This window comes from Balaenoptera acutorostrata, chromosome 1, assembly GCF_949987535.1.
Source record: "Balaenoptera acutorostrata chromosome 1, mBalAcu1.1, whole genome shotgun sequence".
Classification (NCBI taxonomy): Eukaryota; Metazoa; Chordata; class Mammalia; order Artiodactyla; family Balaenopteridae; genus Balaenoptera; species Balaenoptera acutorostrata.
The window spans coordinates 196,622,724-196,643,419 of NC_080064.1; the positions used below are offsets into that span (position 1 = coordinate 196,622,724).

At 41.3% G+C, this 20,696-nt stretch overlaps 1 long non-coding RNA gene across 1 annotated transcript; it reads left to right on the plus strand.

Moving 5' to 3' along the window:
* Positions 1 to 207: 207 nt before the first annotated feature.
* Positions 208 to 19,694, plus strand: LOC130704656 (uncharacterized). Its single transcript, XR_009005100.1, has 3 exons — positions 208 to 493; positions 16,049 to 16,218; positions 18,066 to 19,694. It is a non-coding gene; the product is annotated as an uncharacterized LOC130704656 (long non-coding RNA).
* Positions 19,695 to 20,696: the final 1,002 nt, after the last annotated feature.

The following is a 20,696-nucleotide window of genomic DNA, read 5'->3' on the forward strand; positions in this document are numbered from 1 at the left end:
CTGGAGCGGGCGGGTTCCGTGGGGAGGGGCAGGCGTGGGGATCCTCTTGGAAAAATTCGCGTAATCGAGTGGGCGGGGCTGGAGGAAAAGAGTCAAGGCGCCGGGAAAGGGGCGGGGACGGGGGTGGGAGTGGGTGGTCGGCAAGCTTGGAGGCGGGGGTAGGGGGGGTGTTGCGGGGAGCGGGTGAGACCCCGTGGGCCTCAAACCCTGATCTGCTTCTAGTCGGCGAATAACTGGAATTAACGGAGCAGGTTTAGTGTGCACGTGAGATACTCAGGACCTTTCCACCCGTCCCACCCGACGGCGGGGACAGTCACACAGTCACGTGCCGGGTGGGTCCCAGGGGGTCGCACTTCGCTGGAGCTGGTCCCGAGCCGCTGGCAGTGAAGTGATGGGGAAAGCGCGGGACCGGAAGGAGGGACGCGGGGCTCCAGGACTTCAGCACTTTCAGGCTAATACTGGATGCACACGAAATCACATGTTGGGCAAATATGTAAGTTTTAAAGCACACTGAGAAAACGGAAGTCTGTGACTCCACATTATCCACGTGGAGCATATATACGGGCGCTTCCCGGGTTCTACCTCTTGCTTCTTCCCTCGACCACCACTGTCCTGAACTTTGTCTCTCCTTGACATTCTTAGTCGTTTTATTATATGTGGAGGCATTCCCAAAGGATATATTGTTTGACTTTTCTCTTTTTGAGCTTTATACAAATGATACACAGTCTTGTGGGATTTGCTTTTATCGTTGAACGTTTGTTTGATTCACCCAAGTTGTTAAGTGTAAGCAAGCTGTAGAACATTTATTTTCACTGCTGTAACATTGCGTTTCTGTGAAGTCGTTTATGTCCAGTTGTTTATCCATTTTTCTGTGGACACTTGTCTCCAGTATTTTGTTATTATTGGAGGCAAACTGACCATGAAGCTAATGAAATTGGAGTTTCAGGGCCCCTCCCATGGGTCTCTCCCATCGACCCGAAAGAGGAGTCTTGGCAGTGTGTTCCCATGGTCATATGTTTTTGTAAAATCTACAGAAGGAAGACATTTAAACCACGATGGAAGAGGACCACTTTCTCTTTACATTCCCGCGCCCCCTTCCTTCAGCCCTTTTCAGCTTGGGTGATGCATGGCTGCAGGCATTTGGGGTTGAGCCAAGGTGGGTTGCATCAGGGATGCGCGTTTGAGTTCAGTGGAGAGTATGTGTGAGGTTTGCAGTCTTTAATGTCTTGCTTTTCGCCCCAGGGTAGGAAGGTGCATGAACAGTTGGTCATATCAGAATAGGAATGTCTCACAGCATCCAGCACCTGACGTATGTGTGTGTTGGGGCAGAAACCTAGTCTGAAATGTAGGGAGCTGGAAGCTAATCTGAAAAAACTCAGATGTGTAAAATTGTAAGTGGAGGATCCAGTTCTGACCTGGAAGTTCTCTCCTGTCAGGATTGTAGTCATGCTTATATGTTTATAAATGCACTTTACATGTTTTCTTTAATGATGAGAATCACACAAAGTAAAATTTGTCAGATTCCCTGAGTTTGTAGGTCACAACCCTATAACAGAACTACAGTGAGTCTGTCTGGATGTGAAGACACATGTTTTCTACATCCCAAATATTAATAATAAAAAATGTTCAGTAAACTATGTTAGAAGAAGGGCAATCTTCTCATTTTCTCTATGGAAAATGATATTATGGAAATCATTGTCATATAAAGAGGGGATTAAGCATATGCAGCCAAAAGAATGAAGGAAAAGGGTATAGAGGTGTGTGAGACAGTTAATTTAAAAACTAATATGGTACTTTCCTGGGTTTTGTCACATTTGCAATTTGATGTGATTTATCTCCAATTACATAAGCTCATGCCGGACAAAACCTGAGCCTGCCCCGGTGATACAAGGCTGGCAAGGGCCTTCCTGTGCACACCTCTTGAACTTGTCCCATTTGAACCTAGGAGTAGCAGGACTGGGTCAGAGGGATGGGGTATGCAGCTTTACACGATGATGCCAAAATGTTTTCAAAGTGCTGGTACCAATCTATACTGCCACCAGCACGGATCAGCCCTTTCCTGTTATTCCACATTCTTTCCAATCATTGTTTTGGTCAAACTTCTTAACTTTTGCTAGTCTACTGAGAGTAAGTTGGTACAAGATTATGGTCTTAATTTGCATTCTCTAATTACTGATAATGTCGAACATTTTTTCATGTGCTGATTGTTCATGTTTCTTTTCCTCTTCTAAGCGTTTTTATTTTAAAAAATATTCTGGACACCAATCTTCTGTCAATTGTATGTGTTGCAAATATTTTCTCCCTGTTTATAGCATGTGTTTTCAAATATATTTTAAAATTTTGACTTATTATTTTGAAAAAAATAATATCAAACTTACAGCAAAGTTTCAGGACTAATACAATGAACTCCTGTATACCCTTCACATAGATTCACAGTTTGCTGTATTTGTGTGTGAGAGAGACAACATATAAATTATTTTTTGCTGAACCATTTGAGAGTAAGTTGCAGCGTGCACCTCTGAAAACAATGATGTTTCCTTATGTTGGCACAGAACAATTTTCAAATGTAGGTAGTTTAGCACTGATATGATACTAATGTCTAATATACAGTCCACATTGAAATTTCATCAGTTGTTCCAATAATGTCATTTAGACCAGGGGTCCCCAACCCCCGGGCCACACAGCAGGAGGTGAGCGGCGGGTGAGCGAGCGAAGCGGCATCTGCAGCTCCCCATGGCTGGCGTTACCGCCTGAACCATATCTCCCCACTACCCCCCCCACCAACCCCCGTCCGTGGAAAAATTGTCTTCCACGAAACCGGTCCCTGGTGCCAAGAAGGTTGGGGAGCGCTGCTTTAGAACGATACCCGGCCCCACCGGGTCAAGGGCCAGTCCAAGATCTTTTCACTTTCTTTGTTTCTGTACTATCTTTAGATAAATATTAAGTTTAGCGTAGTTAAATGTCTATCCTTTCCTTTGTAATTAGCAAACTCTGATGTCTTAAAAAAGTCCTGGTCTTGCCAGGGGTTGAGGGGAGGGAGGGATGAATGGGCAAAGCGCAGGGAATATTTAGGGCAGTGAAACTATTCTGTGTGACACTGTCGTGGGGTACACATGTTCCAAACCCGTGGAATGTACAACAACTGGAGTGAACCCTAATGTGAACCATGGCCTCTGGGTGATGACGATGCATGTCTGTAGGTTCGTTGAAGCAAACATGCCATCTGGTGGGGGGGGGCGTTGATAACGGGGGGCCTGGGCCTGTGTAGGGGCAGCAGGTAAATGGGGCATCTCTGTACCTCCTCAGTTTTGCTGTGAACCTGAAGCTGCTCTAGAAAATAAAGTCTATCAAAGAGAAAAAAAATCCTTGTCTACCCTGCCATCTGAAAGGTATTTCTTAGAATTTTGGGGGAAAGTTTTAAAGTTTTGCCTTCTACATTTAAATCATTAATCCATATGGAATTGGGTTTTGTCTGGTGTGAAGTAGGGATCCATTTCCTTTCCTTTCCTGTTTTCCAGATAGCCAGCCAATTGTCCAAACACCATACATTGACTAGAATCCTTTCTCCAGTGACCTGCGGTACTATCTCTGGTCATATATCAAGGCTCCAGAGCGTGAACGTCTGTTTCTGGACTCACTATTCTCTTCCTAGTTTTCTGTCCCTGTGCCAGTACCCTTCTGCCTTAATTACTGTAGCTTTATACATTTTGCCGTCCGGTTGAGCAAGTTTGCTTCAGGATTGTTTTGGCTATTCTTGGCCCTTTTTTCTTGCATATACATTTTAGGATCAACTTGTCAATTTCCACAAAAAAGTCCTGATGTGATTATGATTGGAAATGCATTAACTCTGTAGGTCAATTTGGGGGGAGGATTGAAATTCCTATAGTAATATTTTGCTATATATCTCTAGTTATTTAGGTTTTCTTTAATGATTTCTATAGAATATCTAATTTTCTCTAGAGATACTTGCTCATCTTTGGTCAGATTTATTCTAGATTCATTACAGTTTATGTTATTATCATAAATGGTTTCTTAAACTTATGTTTTTGGGTTTTTTTAATAAGACTTTTTGGTGACTTTTTATTTATTTATTTTTTTGGCTGCGTTGGGTCTTTGTTGCTGCGTGCGGGCTTTCTCTAGTTGTGACGAGCGGAGGCTACTCTTAGTTCTCATTGTGGTGGCTTCTCATTGCAGAGCATGGGCTCTAGGCATGCGGGCTTCAGTAGTTGTGGCACATGGACTCACTAGTTGTGGCACGCGGGCCCTAGAGCGCAGGCTCAGTAGTTGTGGCGCATGGCTTAGTTGCTCTGCGGCATGTGGGATCTTCCCGGACCAGGGATCAAACCCCTGTCCCCTGCATTGGCAGGCAGATTCTCAACCACTGCGCCACCAGGGAAGTCCTTAAACTTATGTTTTTGAATTATTTGCTGGTTTATAAAAATGAAATTGATTTTCATATATTGATATTTTAGCCACCTTGCTAAATGCTCTTCATATTTCCAATAATATGTAGATTATTTTTAGTTTTCTATTTAGAGGGTCACATCTTAAGTAATGACAGTTTTGTTTTTCCTTTCCTTTTCTTTCTCTTACCTTATCATGCTGGCTACCATCTCCAGCACAGGGTTGAATGCATGTGATGATAGCAGACATTCTTGTCTAGTTCCTGGTTTTAAAATACTCTAATTCACATGTTTCCTCATTAGGAATGATGTGTGTTGCAGGCTTTTCAAATACCCTTTATCAAGTTAAGGAAGTTCTGTTTCATTCTGAATTTGCTAAAAGTTTCACCATGAAAGAGTATTGGATTTTATCAAATGCTTTTTTCCTCTCTTTTTTAATCTGTTGAGATCAGCAAAAGCATTTCCCCCTTATCTAGCAATATGAAGAATTATATTTATAATTTAAAGGTTTTTCAAATGTTAAAGACCTTTGCGTTCCTGAAATAAGCCTAATTTGGCCATAATATATTTTATATATCTGATATTTTATGTTAACATTTTGTTTAGGATTTTTAAGTTTATGTTTACAAGTAAAATTTATCTGTAATTTTCCTTTCTCACACTATCCATGGTTTTACAGGCATCAAAGAATGAATTGGGGAATATTTCTTTTTTTTCCTCCATTATTCTCTGGAATAAATTATATAATATTGAAATGACCTGTCTGCTGAAAGTTTAGCAGAACTCCCTATAAATTATCTGGGTGTCGAGTTTTTTTCGTGTGGGTAGAAAGATTTTTACCTTTAGATTTATTGTTTTTCACAGTCATAGAACTATTCACCCTTTCTTAAGGAATTCTTGGGTCAGTGTTGCTAAGTTATATGTTTTAATGTTCTTTTCAACTGTTTCATATTTACTTTCAGAAAGTTCTTCATTTTATCTTTTTAAAGTATGTTTTATATATAATATTATGTCTCTTTTTCATTAATACTGACTTGATCTTTCTCTCATTATTTTTCTTAATCCATCTCACCAGAAAGTTTGTCTCATTGTACATTTTCCAAGAATCAACTTTTGACCTTGTTGATCCTCTTTACTGCAAGTTTGTTTTCCGTTTCACTGATTTATGTTTTTTCTCTCTCTACTACTGTCTTCAGATTATTCTATTTTTCAGTTAATGAGTTTAGCATATTCATCTTTAATCTTTCTATTTTTCTAATGTAAGCATCTAAGGCTATAAGTTTTCCTCAAATTACTGCTTTTTCTGCATCCCACAAGTTTTGATACATAGTATTTTTATTCAGTTCTGGTATTTTAAAATGTCCATTATTATTTCTTCTTTAAACCATGAGTTATTTAAGGACTTTTTATAAATTTATTTATTTATTTATTTATTTATTTTTGGCTGTGTTGGGTCTTCGTTTCTGTGCGAGGGCTTTCTCCAGTTGTGGCAAGCGGGGGCCTCTCTTCATCGCGGTGCGCGGGCCTCTCACTGTCGTGGCCTCTCCCGTTGCGGAGCACAGGCTCCAGACGCGCAGGCTCAGTAGTTGTGGCTCACGGGCTTAGTTGCTCCGCGGCATGTGGGACCTTCCCAGACCAGGGCTCGAACCCGTGTCCTCTGCATTGGCAGGCAGACTCCCAACCACTGCGCCACCAGGGAAGCCCAGGACTTTTTAATTCAAAATATATTTATGTTTTGTACATATATATTTGTTGCATTGTGGCCAGAGAATCAAAGATCCTTGAGGCTTGCTGTATGAGCTGGTCCATGGTCAATTTTTAGAAATAGTCTAAACCAAAGAAGAAAAGTTGATTTCACCAGCAGGTAGATAGGTGCAGGGATATGTACCAAATAAATCAAGCTTGGTAGTTCAGACTTTTTACATCTTTACTAACGCTCTTGTTCAGATTTGCCTATCAGTGTGCCTATCTATCACCCATTAATAGATAAAATAGGTCAGTCAATCTCTTATTAAAATGGTGGATCTGTCCATTTTTCCCTGTAGTTCCAACAATTTTAGTTTTGTGTATTTGGGGGCCATTTTATTTTAGAATCAGCGTGTACAAAGAACTTGAAGCATCAGTATGTCTTAGAATCTTAGATTTGAATGCATTCACCAGAGTCCAATCATGGTCCCTGCCACTCTCCGTACCCAGACAGGAGGAACTGTTTCACCGCATATGACCACTTGACTTATTAAGTACTTTTAGAGGCAGTGAACTTCTTACCTTACAGGGAAGCCCAGTTCTTCATTGGAGATCTCTGCTTGATTATAATTACCATTTCATTAGCCAGCATTGTGCAAAGCATTTTACAAACATTATCATGTTTAATTCTCAGCACAATCTTATAAAGTAGGTATTTTATCCGAATTGCACTAATGAAGAAACAGGTAATTAAGCAAGTTGCCCAAGGTCACACAGGTAGTAGTGGAAGAGCAGGAACTGAAGCTCAGGTCTGTCTCCTAAATCCATTATACTCCATTCACAAGTTCTTCTTTACGTTGGGCCTAAAACCACGTCCCCTTAACTTTCAATCAAGGGACCTGGTTCTAACCATCCTTTCTAGCATTCCCAGCACTTTCTAATTCTTTGGAAACCTCAGAAATAGTTCAAGCTAATACGTGTCGCATAACCCTGCCCTGCCTGACTCTCATCAGTTTTCTCATAGAAGATTTGAACCCTTGCTGTATACATGCCTGTTCTTACTGTGACTTTCAGAAATCTAGTCAGTCTTTTTCTTCTGGTTTTTCTTTTTCAAAAACTAGGCAATTTTTACATGTGGGATGCTTCATTCTTAATGTATAGCCTAGTGAGTTAAACTCATTTCTGCACGTGAGTTAGGCATGCTACATGAAGCCTACTATTAAGCATCCAGCCCTTCATCTTTTGGGGTTAATAAGTCAACCTCAGAATCACTCAGGCCTCACACGTGGCTCTACCCCACCGTATGCTCTTTAGTAAAGAGCTCAGAGTCAGATTTCCTCTTAGGTCTCACCAGAGCACAGTCTAATTAACCTAAGCTGCGACTCCTGCTTTCTGCACAAGAAGTCTTCACCGACATGGTTTTCAGATGGTCTTTTAATTGTGGGACCACGGAAAGCCTTACCTGTGGTAGTTTACATGGGAATCACAGATGGCATGATGACTGCATTGTTCTTGTGCATTGTGCTTTATGGCAGGGAGGGACAGGAAACTATCCAGGGTGACTCAGTTAGACAAGAGTTGTGGAATGCGTACATCCTGCATAACCATGCTAAGAGTTTGCCTTAGGCTGTGTCTTAGAACCGGAAATGCTGCAAGAATGTGAGCGGACCTGTATGTTATCCTCATGCGCTGTTCAGACATGTACAGAAATAATAATGCCTATCGTTCTTTGATTCCGGGGACCTTCAGTCGCACACCTATTTGTTTATAGCTGCTCCTTTTTTTTTTTTTAATTAGGGTATAGTTGATTTACAATGTTGTGTTAGTTTCAGGTGTACAGCAAAGTGATTCAGTTATAAATATATATATTACTCCTTATTCTTTTAGTATGGGAGGCTTGGAAACCCGTATAACTTACATCGAGGGGAAGACAGGAAAGCACAGGTTGATAGCATTTGGCTGCCATGGATATTTTTTTCACTTGTATCATCACAATGAATCAGACCACAACTTGGACTCAACTACTTTCTGCCTTCAGTGACTTTTCCTGATGAACACTATGACAAAATCTTTATCTAAAAATTGATTTACTCATTCAAGGGATTCCTGGCACCTACCACATGGCAAGCGTAGGAATACGATGATGAACAAGAAAGACATAGTCTCTGTCTTACAGTAGAGGTGGGGCGATAATTACACAGTAAGTGCTGTGACAGGGGACATACAGAATGTCAGAGGAGTGTGTAGGATGGGAACACAAACCAGCCATGGGGAGAAAGAGAAGGCCTTCCAGAGGAAATGACATCTAAGCTGAGATCTGAAGGGCCAAAGATAAATTGGGACAATTGAAACAGGAAAAAGAGGAGGAGGGAAAGGCCCAAAGTGAGAGTATGGCATATCCAAGGAACTGAAAGAAGTCAGGTATCATCTGCTTAGGCCAAGTTATGCTGCAGTAACAAGTGACCCCAAGTTTCAGTGGCACACAACAACAACAATGGTTTATTTCTCACTCATGCTGCAATGTGGAGAAAAGATTGTTGAGGGTAAAACTGAGGGAGGAAGCTGAGGTAGTCATTCAGGCTAGAGCAGACGGTGGCCCGAACTCAGGTAGAGGCCATGGGGATACAGAGGAGTGGACGGAATCAAGAGATGCATAAGAAGTAGAGTTACTAGCTCTCCCTGGTTGACTGGATGTGGAGGGTGAAAAAGGAACCATGGTTGACACTTGAGTTGCTTTATTCTAACCACAGAGCAGAGCAGGAAGATTAAAGCTTTTATAGAGATGAATTTAATACACACAATAGCATGATAAATATTTTATTGTTAATAATTTTAGAAAGGTCTTCCTACTAATCTTGAACACATCATGGAGTTAATGATCTTGGTAATCATATTATTCCTTCTGCCCAAACTCCTGGCACAGATGTATTCATAGAACTACATAAATTCTTGGCAGTGAGGCTTCTGGGATGCCAAATTAGGAGGTGTCTAGTTAACATTAGGTGTGTGTTACAAATCTAAAACTTCATCCCAAAACTTGAACTTACGGGACTTCCCTCCTGGTCCAGTGGTTAAGACTTTGCCTTCCAATGCAGGGGGTGCAGGTTCGATCCCTGGTCAGGGAGCTAAGATCCCACATGCCCAGCAGCCAAAAAACCAAAACATAAAACAGAAGCAGTATTGTAACAAATTCAATAAAGACTTTAAAAATCGTCCACATCAAAAAAAAAAAAAATCTTAAAAAAAAACCCTTGAACTTACAAAGTCATTGGATGGTTAGAAAAAATAGACTGATACTGAGCGATTGTCAGGGAGGAAGAAATTTCCCTCTACCCTTCTAGGTTCTTCTGGCTGGTCTAAGAATTAAGTTGACATGAAACATTAACAGGAGAAAATCAACCAAAATTTCATAACATGTCTTCATGGGAGAGACCCACAAAAACTGAGTAACTCCCCCAAATGGCCAAAACCCTCACCTTAAATACCATCTTCAACTAAAGACAAAAGAGGAAGTTGGGGGTAGTGGTTTGGGACCTCAAAGGGGTGGAAGGCAATTTACATGGAGATGGAAAAGCAAATGCTTGGTGAGCGAGTGTTTGCTGAGCCGGCAGACACAATGGGACAGAGTGGACTCTGGCCTCCAGGCCCTGCCGACTTCCCCACCACACCCGGCCCATATTCTTTGCAGAGATCTCTGGCAATAGCTCTAATTTGGGAACAGGCCCTCTATCGAGATTCTTTTAGGCAGCTGGGGGAAGGTCAGAGTTTCTCCCTGCGTCTTTTGGCCTTGATTGTTTTCAGCTCAAAATAATCCATATCCCAAAGAGACATTTTGGGGTGGAAATTTTGCTCCCCTACACTATAAAGTCTGCATATGTAGACCTTAGCGAAGGGAGGTACATACAGTTTTCATTAGATTAAACACTGCAAAGCTGGTATACTCTGAAGACGTCATACAAGAGCCATGCCCGTTGGAACACTTAGAAACCGCTGCCAGTAGGTGTCCATTTTCCAGAGGGAAAGATGCTGCGTGGACTGTCCCTTTCAAGATTAGGCCTGTTTCTGGGACATTATATTCTCAAGAGATCTTTTTTTTTGCTTTTTTAAATATTTATTTATTTTTTGCCTGTGTTGAGTCTTCATTGCTGCGCGCGGGCTTTCTCTAGTTGCAGCGAGCAGGAGCTACTCTTCGTCACAGTGCGCGGGCTTCTCATTGTGGCTTCTCTTGTTGCGGAGCATGGGCTCTAGGCGCGCGAGCTTCAGTAGTTGCAGCATGCAGGCTCAGTAGTTGTGGCACACGGGCTCCAGGGCGCACGGACTTCAGTACTTGCGGCATGTGGGCTCAGTAGTTGTGGCGCACAGGCTTAGTGGCTCTGCGGCATGTCGGATCTTCCCGGACCAGAGATCGAACCTGCGTCCCTTGCATTGGCAGGCAGGTTCTTAACCACTGGACCACCAGCTAAGTCCCCTCAAGAGATCTTAAGTTTTTCCAAGGCAACTCTAAATTTCTCAGCAGTGGACAAATTGCGAGCAGCAATTCAGGTATTCTTTTATCTGGCAATAATCTTCCTTCCTCCCAGCTTTCCCTGCTGTACTTTTCCTGCCGTGATCATTTTTCAGCCACACTGGGACCACTAGTCTATTAATTTCTCTATTTTCTCCCAACATGTGCGCCATCTTCTGTCTTCCTTTCCCATCGTATCCAACTTCGATTTTGTACTGTGGGGTTAACTTCAGCACGCCTGCCACAAACCTTGGTGGTTTCGTTCAACTGCTTCATTTGAAACATTCACTTTCAGTGACAGTTTACCTAGTGCAGCAAAACAAATCAGTACTTCATATAGGAGAAGAAAATAACATTAAACTGAGATTTTTAAGACCTGGGGAAGAGTTGGTTACTTGACTTTAAGTCAAGCTATCAAAAACTATTAGTTTTGAGATGTCTCTCTTTGTGTAAGTCTATGATAAAATGTGAATTCAGAATTAGTCAAGATTTCACAACAGTAAACTCCGTCTATACTGAGGGACACAAGCTCTTGTATGTATCAAGGACTTAAAAATATTCTTACATAACAATTCCCACTCTAGGTTTTTTCCTTATAAACTAATTACTGATACACATAAGGTATATTTTGGGCGTATTTTTTTATTACCTCATTTGATGATAATGTTGTTGTGGGAACAGCCTAAATATTCACCAAAAGGGAATTAAATTAATATTGTATATATCTGTACAATAGAATAAAAGGCAGCCATTAAAAGTTATGTTGAATATTTAATGACATGAGAGGATGTTAGTGATTTCTTTAAAAAAAAAAAGGTTAAAAACTGTATTTAGTATGGTCCAATGATTTTGAAAAATATTAATAAATACCCAGAAAAAAAGAGGGAGGAGTCGTGGCAAATATTAATAGTAGACATTTAGATCAGTGGAATAAAATTGAAAGTCCAGAAATAAATCCTTACATTTATGGTCAACTGTTTTTCAATAAGGGTGCCAAGAAAATTCAATAGGGGAAAGAATAGTCTTTTCAGCAAATGGTTGTGGGACCAGATATCCACATGCAAAAAATGAAAGTGGGTCCCTGCCTCACACATACACAAAAATTCACTCAAAATGGATAGACTCAAATGTAAGAGCTAAGATTTTAAAACTCCTAGAAGAAAACACAGGAGTCATCTTCATGACCTTGGGTTAGGCAAAACCTTCTTAGATATGACACCAAAAGCACAAGGGACAAAAGAAAAAAATAGGTCAGTTTAAAACTTTTGTGCTAGAAATGATGTCAAGAAAGTGAAAAGACAGCTCACAGATTGGGAGAAATGATTTGTAATTCATGTATCTGATAAGAGCCTTATATCCAGAGTATATAAAGAAGTTTGACACCCCACAATAAAAAGGAAAGTAACCCAATTTTTAAAAGGGCAAACAGTTTGAATAGACATTTCTCCATAGAAGATATACAAATGGCCAATAAACGTAAGAAAAAAATGCTCAATACCATTATTTATTCGGGAAATACAAATCAAAACCACAAGGAGATACCACTTCACACCAACTAGGATTGCTATTTAAAAGAGAAAAACGGCAGACAATAAAAAGTGTTATATGGAGAAACTGGAACCTTCTTACATTGCTGATGGGAGTGTAAAGTGGTACACAGCCATTCTGGAAAACAGTCTAGCAGTTGCTCAAAATGTTAAGCATAGAGTCACCATGTAACCCAGAAATTCTACTCCTACACTCCAAGAGACTCAAAAACAGGTGTTCAAACAAAAACTTGTACGGGAATATTCATAGCAGCATTATTCCCGACAATCAGAACATGGAAACAATCCAATGTGCATCATAAATGGATTTTTAAAAAGTGGCATATCCGTACATTGAAATATTATTCAGCAATAAAAAATTAAGTACTGATACATGCTACAATTTGGATGAATCTTGGAAACATTAAGCTAAGTGAAAGAGGTCAGTCACAAAAGACCACATATTGTGATTCCACTTATATGAAAGGTCCAGAATAAGCAAATTTACAGAGACAGGAAGCAGATCAGTGGTTGTCTAAGGCTGAGTAGGGGGGGCTGTGTGGTAGGGAAAAATGGGAAGTGATGGCTAATGGGTTTCTTTTTGGGGTAATGGAATGTTCTAAAATTATATTGTGGTGATGGTTGTACAACCCAGTACATATATTTTAAAATATTTAATTATACACTTAAAATGGGTGAATTGTACAGTATGTGAATCTCAAGAAAGCTTTCTAAAGTGTTAATAGTAGCTCTTCCTGGAGGGTGAGCTTATGTTGGTTTTTATCTTTTTGTTCATCTGTATCCCCTGCAGTGAACAAGCGTTTCTAGTCGTAAGAAAAAAGAAAGTTGAAAAAAGAAAGTTATTCGTTTAAATGGTTTGTCTCAGCGAGGTAACTTCTTTGAATTAAGTATAGAAGTTCTTGGGTTTAAGACCATTCTTAAGTTAAATAACTGTCTTCAGAAGAAAACTGCTCCATTCTCCCAAGCCATTCCTACATCTTCTAATTGTCCTCTATTGTAAAATAGAGGAACGTGGTTTTTTTTTTTTCCATCAAATAATGAAATCTGGTGGGTGTTTCTACTTTTCTCATCTTGTGTGGTGATTCATTCCAGGCTGAATGCCTTTCCATTTTTGACTTTTCATTGTTTGCTACATCCCAAGAACCTCTGCCCTGTAAAAATCTTAATTTGTGATGGTAATACATTCAGTGTGGTTTCACAAATTGGGTTTAATACTTTAATCCACTTTAGCACATCCTTCCCTTACCCCATGACCAGTTAGCATTTGGTGGTAATCCCTTCACAGTGATAAATACAAGCAAAAGTGTTTCGCAAAAAAAAAAAAAAAAGAAAAATCTTAAATTTCAATTTGACAGTATAATAATATACTGTGGGAATTAAAATGACTGTGTTAAAATAGATTATAAATAGTCTGAAAGATTATATAAAAGTATTTTAAAGAATTGGAGATTTTCTCTTTATTATAGCATATGTTAATATGTTGATTAATTCTTTTTTGCAGATGGGTGGATCAATCAGTATCAGATGATATCTGGGCTTAAGGAAAATAACTTTCAAGTCATACTTGCTTAAAAGAGATCTACTTAGTCAAAAGGCTACATTGCTTAAACAGTGAGAAAAATCCATGAATAAGTAATAATATCAAATTTTCTTCTTAGACATAGGCCATGAAATTAGAAATAACTACATTAAAAAGTGGGGGGGGACCAGACCACAAAATCTGCTATAATTCATAGAAAAACACTTCCGAAAGTTAAAAGCACTATAAAATAGAAATTATTATTATTATTATTATTATTATGTGAAGCAAGAAGATATATGTTCTTAAAGAGCATGAACATAAGCCTTTGCAAGAAATTTCAAGTTTAAGGTTTTTGCTTATGTTTGAATTTTTATCCTTGAAGTCAGTGTTCTGAAAAACAGCCGGAGTTCTGCAGACACGCCTGGAAAATGGGAATGTGGGTAGCAGCCTTCAGTTTTCTACCAAGGGGTGATTTCATTTAAATACTGGGTCTGGAGCTTAAAAAAAAAATGGAAAAAAGCTTGGAAACCAACGCTGGTTTTCAGTGACCACTTACGTAAACGTTTACATCTTTGCAGTTGTGACCTGCCCCTGAATTCTAAGGTGGAAAAGGGAAAGCCCTTATATGGCGATGCAGGCAGACCCACAGCTGGGCTAGAACCCGCTGTCAGAAGTGTTTGCTACATAACAGCCCAGATTTGTGTCAAGAGCCGAGGATGCAGTTGTGTGTGTACCCCTTGGAGACTTTGCTTAAGCAAAAGACCAGTGGGTGGGGCGTCGGAGAAATGCTGTCCAATACAAGATACACGTTTCCAGTCAGGATTATTATGTAATGCTTATTTTGGAGGAAAAAGAATCACACTGAGGCTTTATCAGAGCCCTTTGCTAAGGTTGCCTGCCTGTCTCCTGTCTGCCTCCCCTGCTGTAATTCCTTGAGGGTAGAGACCCTGAATTGTCCCCTTTTTGTCACCAACACCTTTGTAGGCCTTGGCACATCAAAAATATTTGAATGATTTACAAGGATGTAATCATCTACCAAGTTACCAACTAAGCGGTAAGAATTTATTTTCCAGTTTAAGGTAGTTGGTGGCTCTCAGAGTAGAGAGAGCTGCTAACAGGAGCTGTTTGCAGATTCTCATTGGGTAAAATAACAACCAAAGGGAGTTCCTGGCCCCTAATATTCTCCACCTTAAACATTCTTGTTCCTACACCTCGAGTATCTCCTTTTTATTTATTTATTTATTTTTGGCTGCGTTGGGTCTTCGTTGCTGCCTACGGGCTTTCTCTAGTTGCGGCGAGCGGGGGCTACTCTTCGTTGCCTCATTGGGGCTTCTCACTGTGGTGGCTTCTCTTGTTGCGGAGCACGGGCTCTAGGCATGTGGGCTTCAGTAGTTGTGGCTTGCGGGCTCTAGAGCGCAGGCTCAGTAGTTGTGGCGCACAGGCTTAGTTGCTTCACGGCATGTGGGATCTTCCCGGAGCAGAGATTGAACCCGTGTCCCCTGCATTGGCAGGCGGATTCTTATCCACTGCACCACTAGGGGAGTCCCAGTATCTCCTTTTTATAAGAGTCGGTCGTACAAAAGCTTGCACCACGAGCTTGGTTAGCTTGTTTCTCTGAAAGGTAATAGATTTAGATAAGTGTGCCACTTGGATTATTCCTAAAAAGCATTACAAATATTTCTGGATTAGGATTCAACTTTGAGAAACATGAAGATGCTACATTTCCTAAGTCAAATAAAATTTCACTATGAATATGGCTGCTGCAACTTTACCTCACTTGCTTTCTATAAGTAGCCAAGTATCAATTTGTATGTCTATAATTATAATTTTCACCTTGTGAGTAAAAAAATCAGTATTTAGTTTACCTTTCAATTACTTTAATAAAAAACCATATGCTATAATCTGAATGTTTGTGTCCTCCCAAAATTCATCTGTTGAAATCTTAACTCCCAACATGATAGTCTTAGGAGGTGAGACTTTGGGGAGATGCTTAGGTCATAAGGGTGGAGCCCTCGTGAATGGGATTAGTGTCGTCATAAAAGAGACCCCACAGAGCTTCCTCGCCCCTTCCATCGTGTGAGGACACGGTGAGAAGGCACCGTCTATGAATGAGGAACTGGACCCTCGCCAGACACCGAATTGCTGGCACGGTGTTGATCTTGGACTTCCCAGCCTCCAGAATTATGAGAAACAAATTTCTTTTGTTTACAGAACAACAGTCTATGGTATTTTGTTAGAGCATCTGGAACAGATTAAGACAACGTAGTAGCTTAAATATGTTATACAGTAGGATGTGGAATTGATTTCCTTTTACAATGTAAAAAATTGGAAAATGAATGTAATAAATCATTTTACTTAGCCTTGCTTATGTTTATCTTTTATGTAGATAGATTTCATAATGACAAAAAAAAAGAAGAAGAAAAGAAAAGAAGGAATCATGAGTCACCCGCGGAGGATGCCAGGGAACTGTGAAATAATAAGAAATATGTCTTTGGTGTCTACACTGGCTTCCTGGCACAGAGCTCCTCAAACACTTGGAATTTCTTGAGTGATCCGGTAAAATGAGGCCTCTTGGCTTATTTATAACTAGCCTCTTTCAACCACACCTGAGTTTATGTTAATGAGGTGACTTAGAAAAGACCCTAAGGATGGGACTGAGGGGAGGCTGGGGTGATTAGAGGGTCAGACCTTTCAGCCCCACCCACTGACCTCGGGGGAGGGGCGAGTGGCTGGAGATAGACTTAATCACCAATGGCCAATGATTTAATCGGTCGCGCCTAAGAAATGAAGCCTCCGTAAAAACCCTAAACCACAGGTTTTGGAGAGCATCTGGGTTGGTGAACGCGTCAAAGTGCTGGGAGTGGTGGGCATGGATTCTCCACCCCTCCCCCCACTCCTGTGCATCTTGTCCCTTTGGCTGTTCCTGAGTTGTATCCTTTATAATAAATGGGTGATAGTAAGTGCTTTCCTAACTTCTCTGAGCAAATGGTCAAGCTGAGGAGAGGGTTGTGGGGATCTCCGATTTATAGCTGGTTGGTCGGAAGTACAGGTACCCGGGATTTGCAACTAGCATCTCAAGTTGGGGATGGTCTTGTGGGACTGTGCCCCTAACCAGTCTGCACTAACTTTGGGTAGTTAGTGTCAGAATTGCTTAATGGGACAGAAAATCCCACACATCTGGCCTCAGAAGTTTTGTGAGTAGAAGAAATAGTCATATTTTTCTTTTAGGAACCAACCTATCATTCTAACAACTTATAAATAAAAAGAATCAAACGCTTGTCTGGCCTTCCTGTACAAACTGTACCTGAGGGTAACCATTAGTTGATGAAATGGTTTCCCTTTGTAGAGAGATTCCAGCTAAGAAGCGAAACAGGCCTCATAGATCCAGAATATCACAGGGCTGCAGCCTCCAATGAAACAGCGGGTGTAAGCAAAGATCACCAACGGCTGCTAAAAGCATTAGGTGAAAAATGGACAGAACTTTATAGTGTTATGAGTCAGCCTGGCAGGGCCTGAGGCCTCTGAACAATCCCAGCCTCACGGAAACAGACAGATATTCCGTGCTTCCCGATGGAAGTACGCAAAACCACTTACACAGTATTCACGCCAAAAAAATTGAACCTAAATCTGATTGAGCCTCTAGATGTATGAATTTACAGAAAATATAAGAGACAGAGGAGGCTTTTAAACAACATCAGTGGCATGCAATTAGCAAGATCCAGACTGTGGAAAAACTTACAGGAAAAAATGACAAATACATTTCAAGGAAAAGAAAGAAAGTGAGCCTGACTGAAACAGAGGAGGAACCCACGGCTTAGAAGAGACATACAAACTGAATGAAACGCGTGACCCTTATTTGGCTTTAACTTAAACAAACTGGTCGTTAAAAAAAAAAAAAATTCAAGAGCTGCCAGGAAGGCTTTCTCTACTAAAGGCAAAGACAGGATCACGAACCCCACCCACTGTCTTTGACATTTTTTGGCGTAAATCCTGTAATTAAAGAGGTGTACCTTTTAGTTCAACTGTCTTGTCCAGAGCTCACACCCTTTACAAGTCAGCACATTAAACCTCATCAGTCACAGATTCTCAGGCTTTGCTGAGTTCATGAGCTTGTTTCCCAAGGGCGGGCGTCAGCGAAACATCTACAGCTTGAAGGTGATGATTTTTCTAAAAGTCCCTGGAAATGGGGCGATCGTACAAAAAAAAGGGAAAACTCAGAAATCAAATATCACCGACTTCATGAGTGTACTGAGCTCCCTGGTCCTTACACATTTGATTCTTCAGAGTAGATTGCAAGTGATATGCTGGTCAAGGGGGATGGAACAGGTCTGGCGAAGATGGTGATCTTCTGATTTCTTGTTTGTTTTGTCTTTGGAATTTTTTTTTTCTGTATGTCTTAATAGGAATGAATGAGAGTTTAGAAGACCAAATATTTCAAACCAACCAGTGAAGCCCTTTGGTGCAGTTTTGACTCCAAAGCAGCCAGACTGTCTCCTGGTCTCCCAGGGCCATACGCCACGGGGTCACTTTTCAAATTAAGGTGAAGTCCAAGTGGAGGTGGAAAGGCAAGGTGTGAGGTCCTTCGACGGCATCCCTGGTAGGTAACCATCCACTCTCTATAAACACCTCCAATGGCAGGAAATCTCAGCCACATTTTATGAAGCTTCACTGTCGTCTCACCAGGAACCAGTCTGCCCCATTTCCCAGGACAGCACTTCAAGTCTTAGAGACGGTGTTCTCCTCCCCACCCCGAGTCAGTGATTCCTACCTGGAGTCTAGGGAAAGTGAGGGGACAGCCATCCTGTTGGACAATATCAGCTTCTTGGAGCAGCCTAGGCTAGGAGTTGGGGGCTTTTCCTGTGATGCCGTGATGCTCTGTTGAGGTGAAAAATTTATTTCAGTGGTTAGAAAGCAAGAACATATGCTAAAATCTTTAAAAACGGTTTTATTTTATTTTATTTTTTAAAGAGTTTTTGGTTTTGACGTCGTGGACCATTTTTAAAGTCTTTATTGAATTTGTTACAATATTGCTTCTGTTTTATGTTTTGGTTTTTTGGCCACAAGGCATGCGGGAGCTTAGCTCCCCCAGTGCAGGGGGTGTGGGATCGAACCCACAGCCCCCGCGTTGGAAGGCGAAGTCTTAACCACTGGACCACCAGGGAAGTCCCTAAAAATGGTTTTAAAACCACTCTCTTAAGTTTTCTCTTCCCCAGGGTAAACATTGCTTGCTCTTTGAAATATTGGTAATACAGGTTTACATATTTTTTAAAATATAATAAATAATGAAGTATAAATTATATATAATAAATTACATGTATATTATATTAAAATATGTGTGTATATTATTAGAAAAGAGTAGCCTAACCCACACTCACTTTTAGGACAAGACCTAGCAACTGTACACATCACTTGTACTCACATCTCATTGGCTGGAGCGTTGCCACGTGGCTGCACCTGCTGTCAGGGAGCTGGGAGAGGTAGTGTGTGTCTGGGGACCCAGGTGCCGGGGTAAAACTTTCCCTACTCTGGAAGGAGGGAAGAAGGCAGCGTGGGGGGCTCTTGGCATCTCTGCCACGATAACTCTAAATAGAAGCTATGCGACCACGTAGCATAATGACAGCGTGTCCTGGTTTTGTCACCAGGCCAGCGGTGAGGCTGCGTGAGGATCACGGGAGTGGAGACACACAGAACGGAGCCAGTATTCAGTTCAGGAGTCACAGGATTTAGTGCACATGATGAGCACACAGCACAGCTTAGTAAGAGGAGGGAAAACAGAGAAAGGGTACCGACCTCCCCAAGGAGAAGTCCGGAAGGAGGCGGCTCAGCACCAGCAGGGTCCCTGGTTGGTGATGGTTTCAGGACACCTGTGAGCGGGACTCGCCCTTGGCTGGGACAGGACCTCGGGCAGCGCCTGGACGTTCAGCAGTGTCAGGTCGGGTCCTCCAGCCGAGAGCCTTCGGTGTCTGACTCTGGGGGGTCTGCCTGGAGGTAGGCAGGTGCTGCCCCAGGGCCTCTCATCTCCAGCAGTTACTCTGTGCCAGCGAAGGTTTCCATGACGTTACCAGGCATGTCCTTAAATTCATTCTCTAAGTCTGTTCCTGTGTTGTAAATAAGTTCATTTGTAGCATTTTTCTTTTTAGATTCCGCATATCGATATCATATATTTGTCTTACTAACACAACATTGTTAATCACCTATGCTTCAATATACAATAAAAATAAAAATTAAACAAACAAAAAACAAAGTCCTCATCTAGAGGAATGGTCTTAACTCACCATACAGATGCACTCAGTCCTGCACCCGACGCTTTAGGACAACTAGCCTGGCAGTTGACACTGGCCATTGTGACTCCACTTTGACTGCTGAACAAAGCTTGAATCGGAGGAGTTTCACACCAGATGAGCAGGAATCACAAACTGCAGCGTAACCGTCCTAAACTGAGAGTTGTGCTGAAATATTCAAATACAAGGAACGTGTGTGAAAGACATTTGTTCTTGGCTGACTAACACCTGTTCAGTCCACCTCCAGTCACAATTCCGGGTTTTGTTTGGGAGTCTAGTCTTCCTCTCGGCCCGTCTGGTTGAGGGGGAGTCTGGGGGTGACTTGTGAGCTAGCCAAACCTCTCAGAACCCCACAGTCCCTAGACAAGCGTGACTGGGTCGGGATTGGCACGTGGCTCATTCCAGCTGCTAGAAAAGCAGGTTCCTTTCATTCTGCTGCCATCTCGCCATGTTGAGCATGACAATAAAAGAATTTTTAGCCCAGGATCCAGCCACGTTTCGTGTGTGCTCTCCGCTGGGGCTTCTTAGCCACGAGATCCAGGAAATCCTCTTCTCCATCCCTGGTTTGTTTTCCTCCTTACACCAGTTTGTAGTGGGTTTTCTGTAACTTGCAATAGAAAAAAATCCTAACTGATACATTTGAGATTATTCCTAACTCTCCTAAATGGGAAATTACACAATAAACAATTAAAATAATTAATTAAATAAGATAATTAAAAACCAAGTAAAATATCTGACTAGTTCATCCATTTG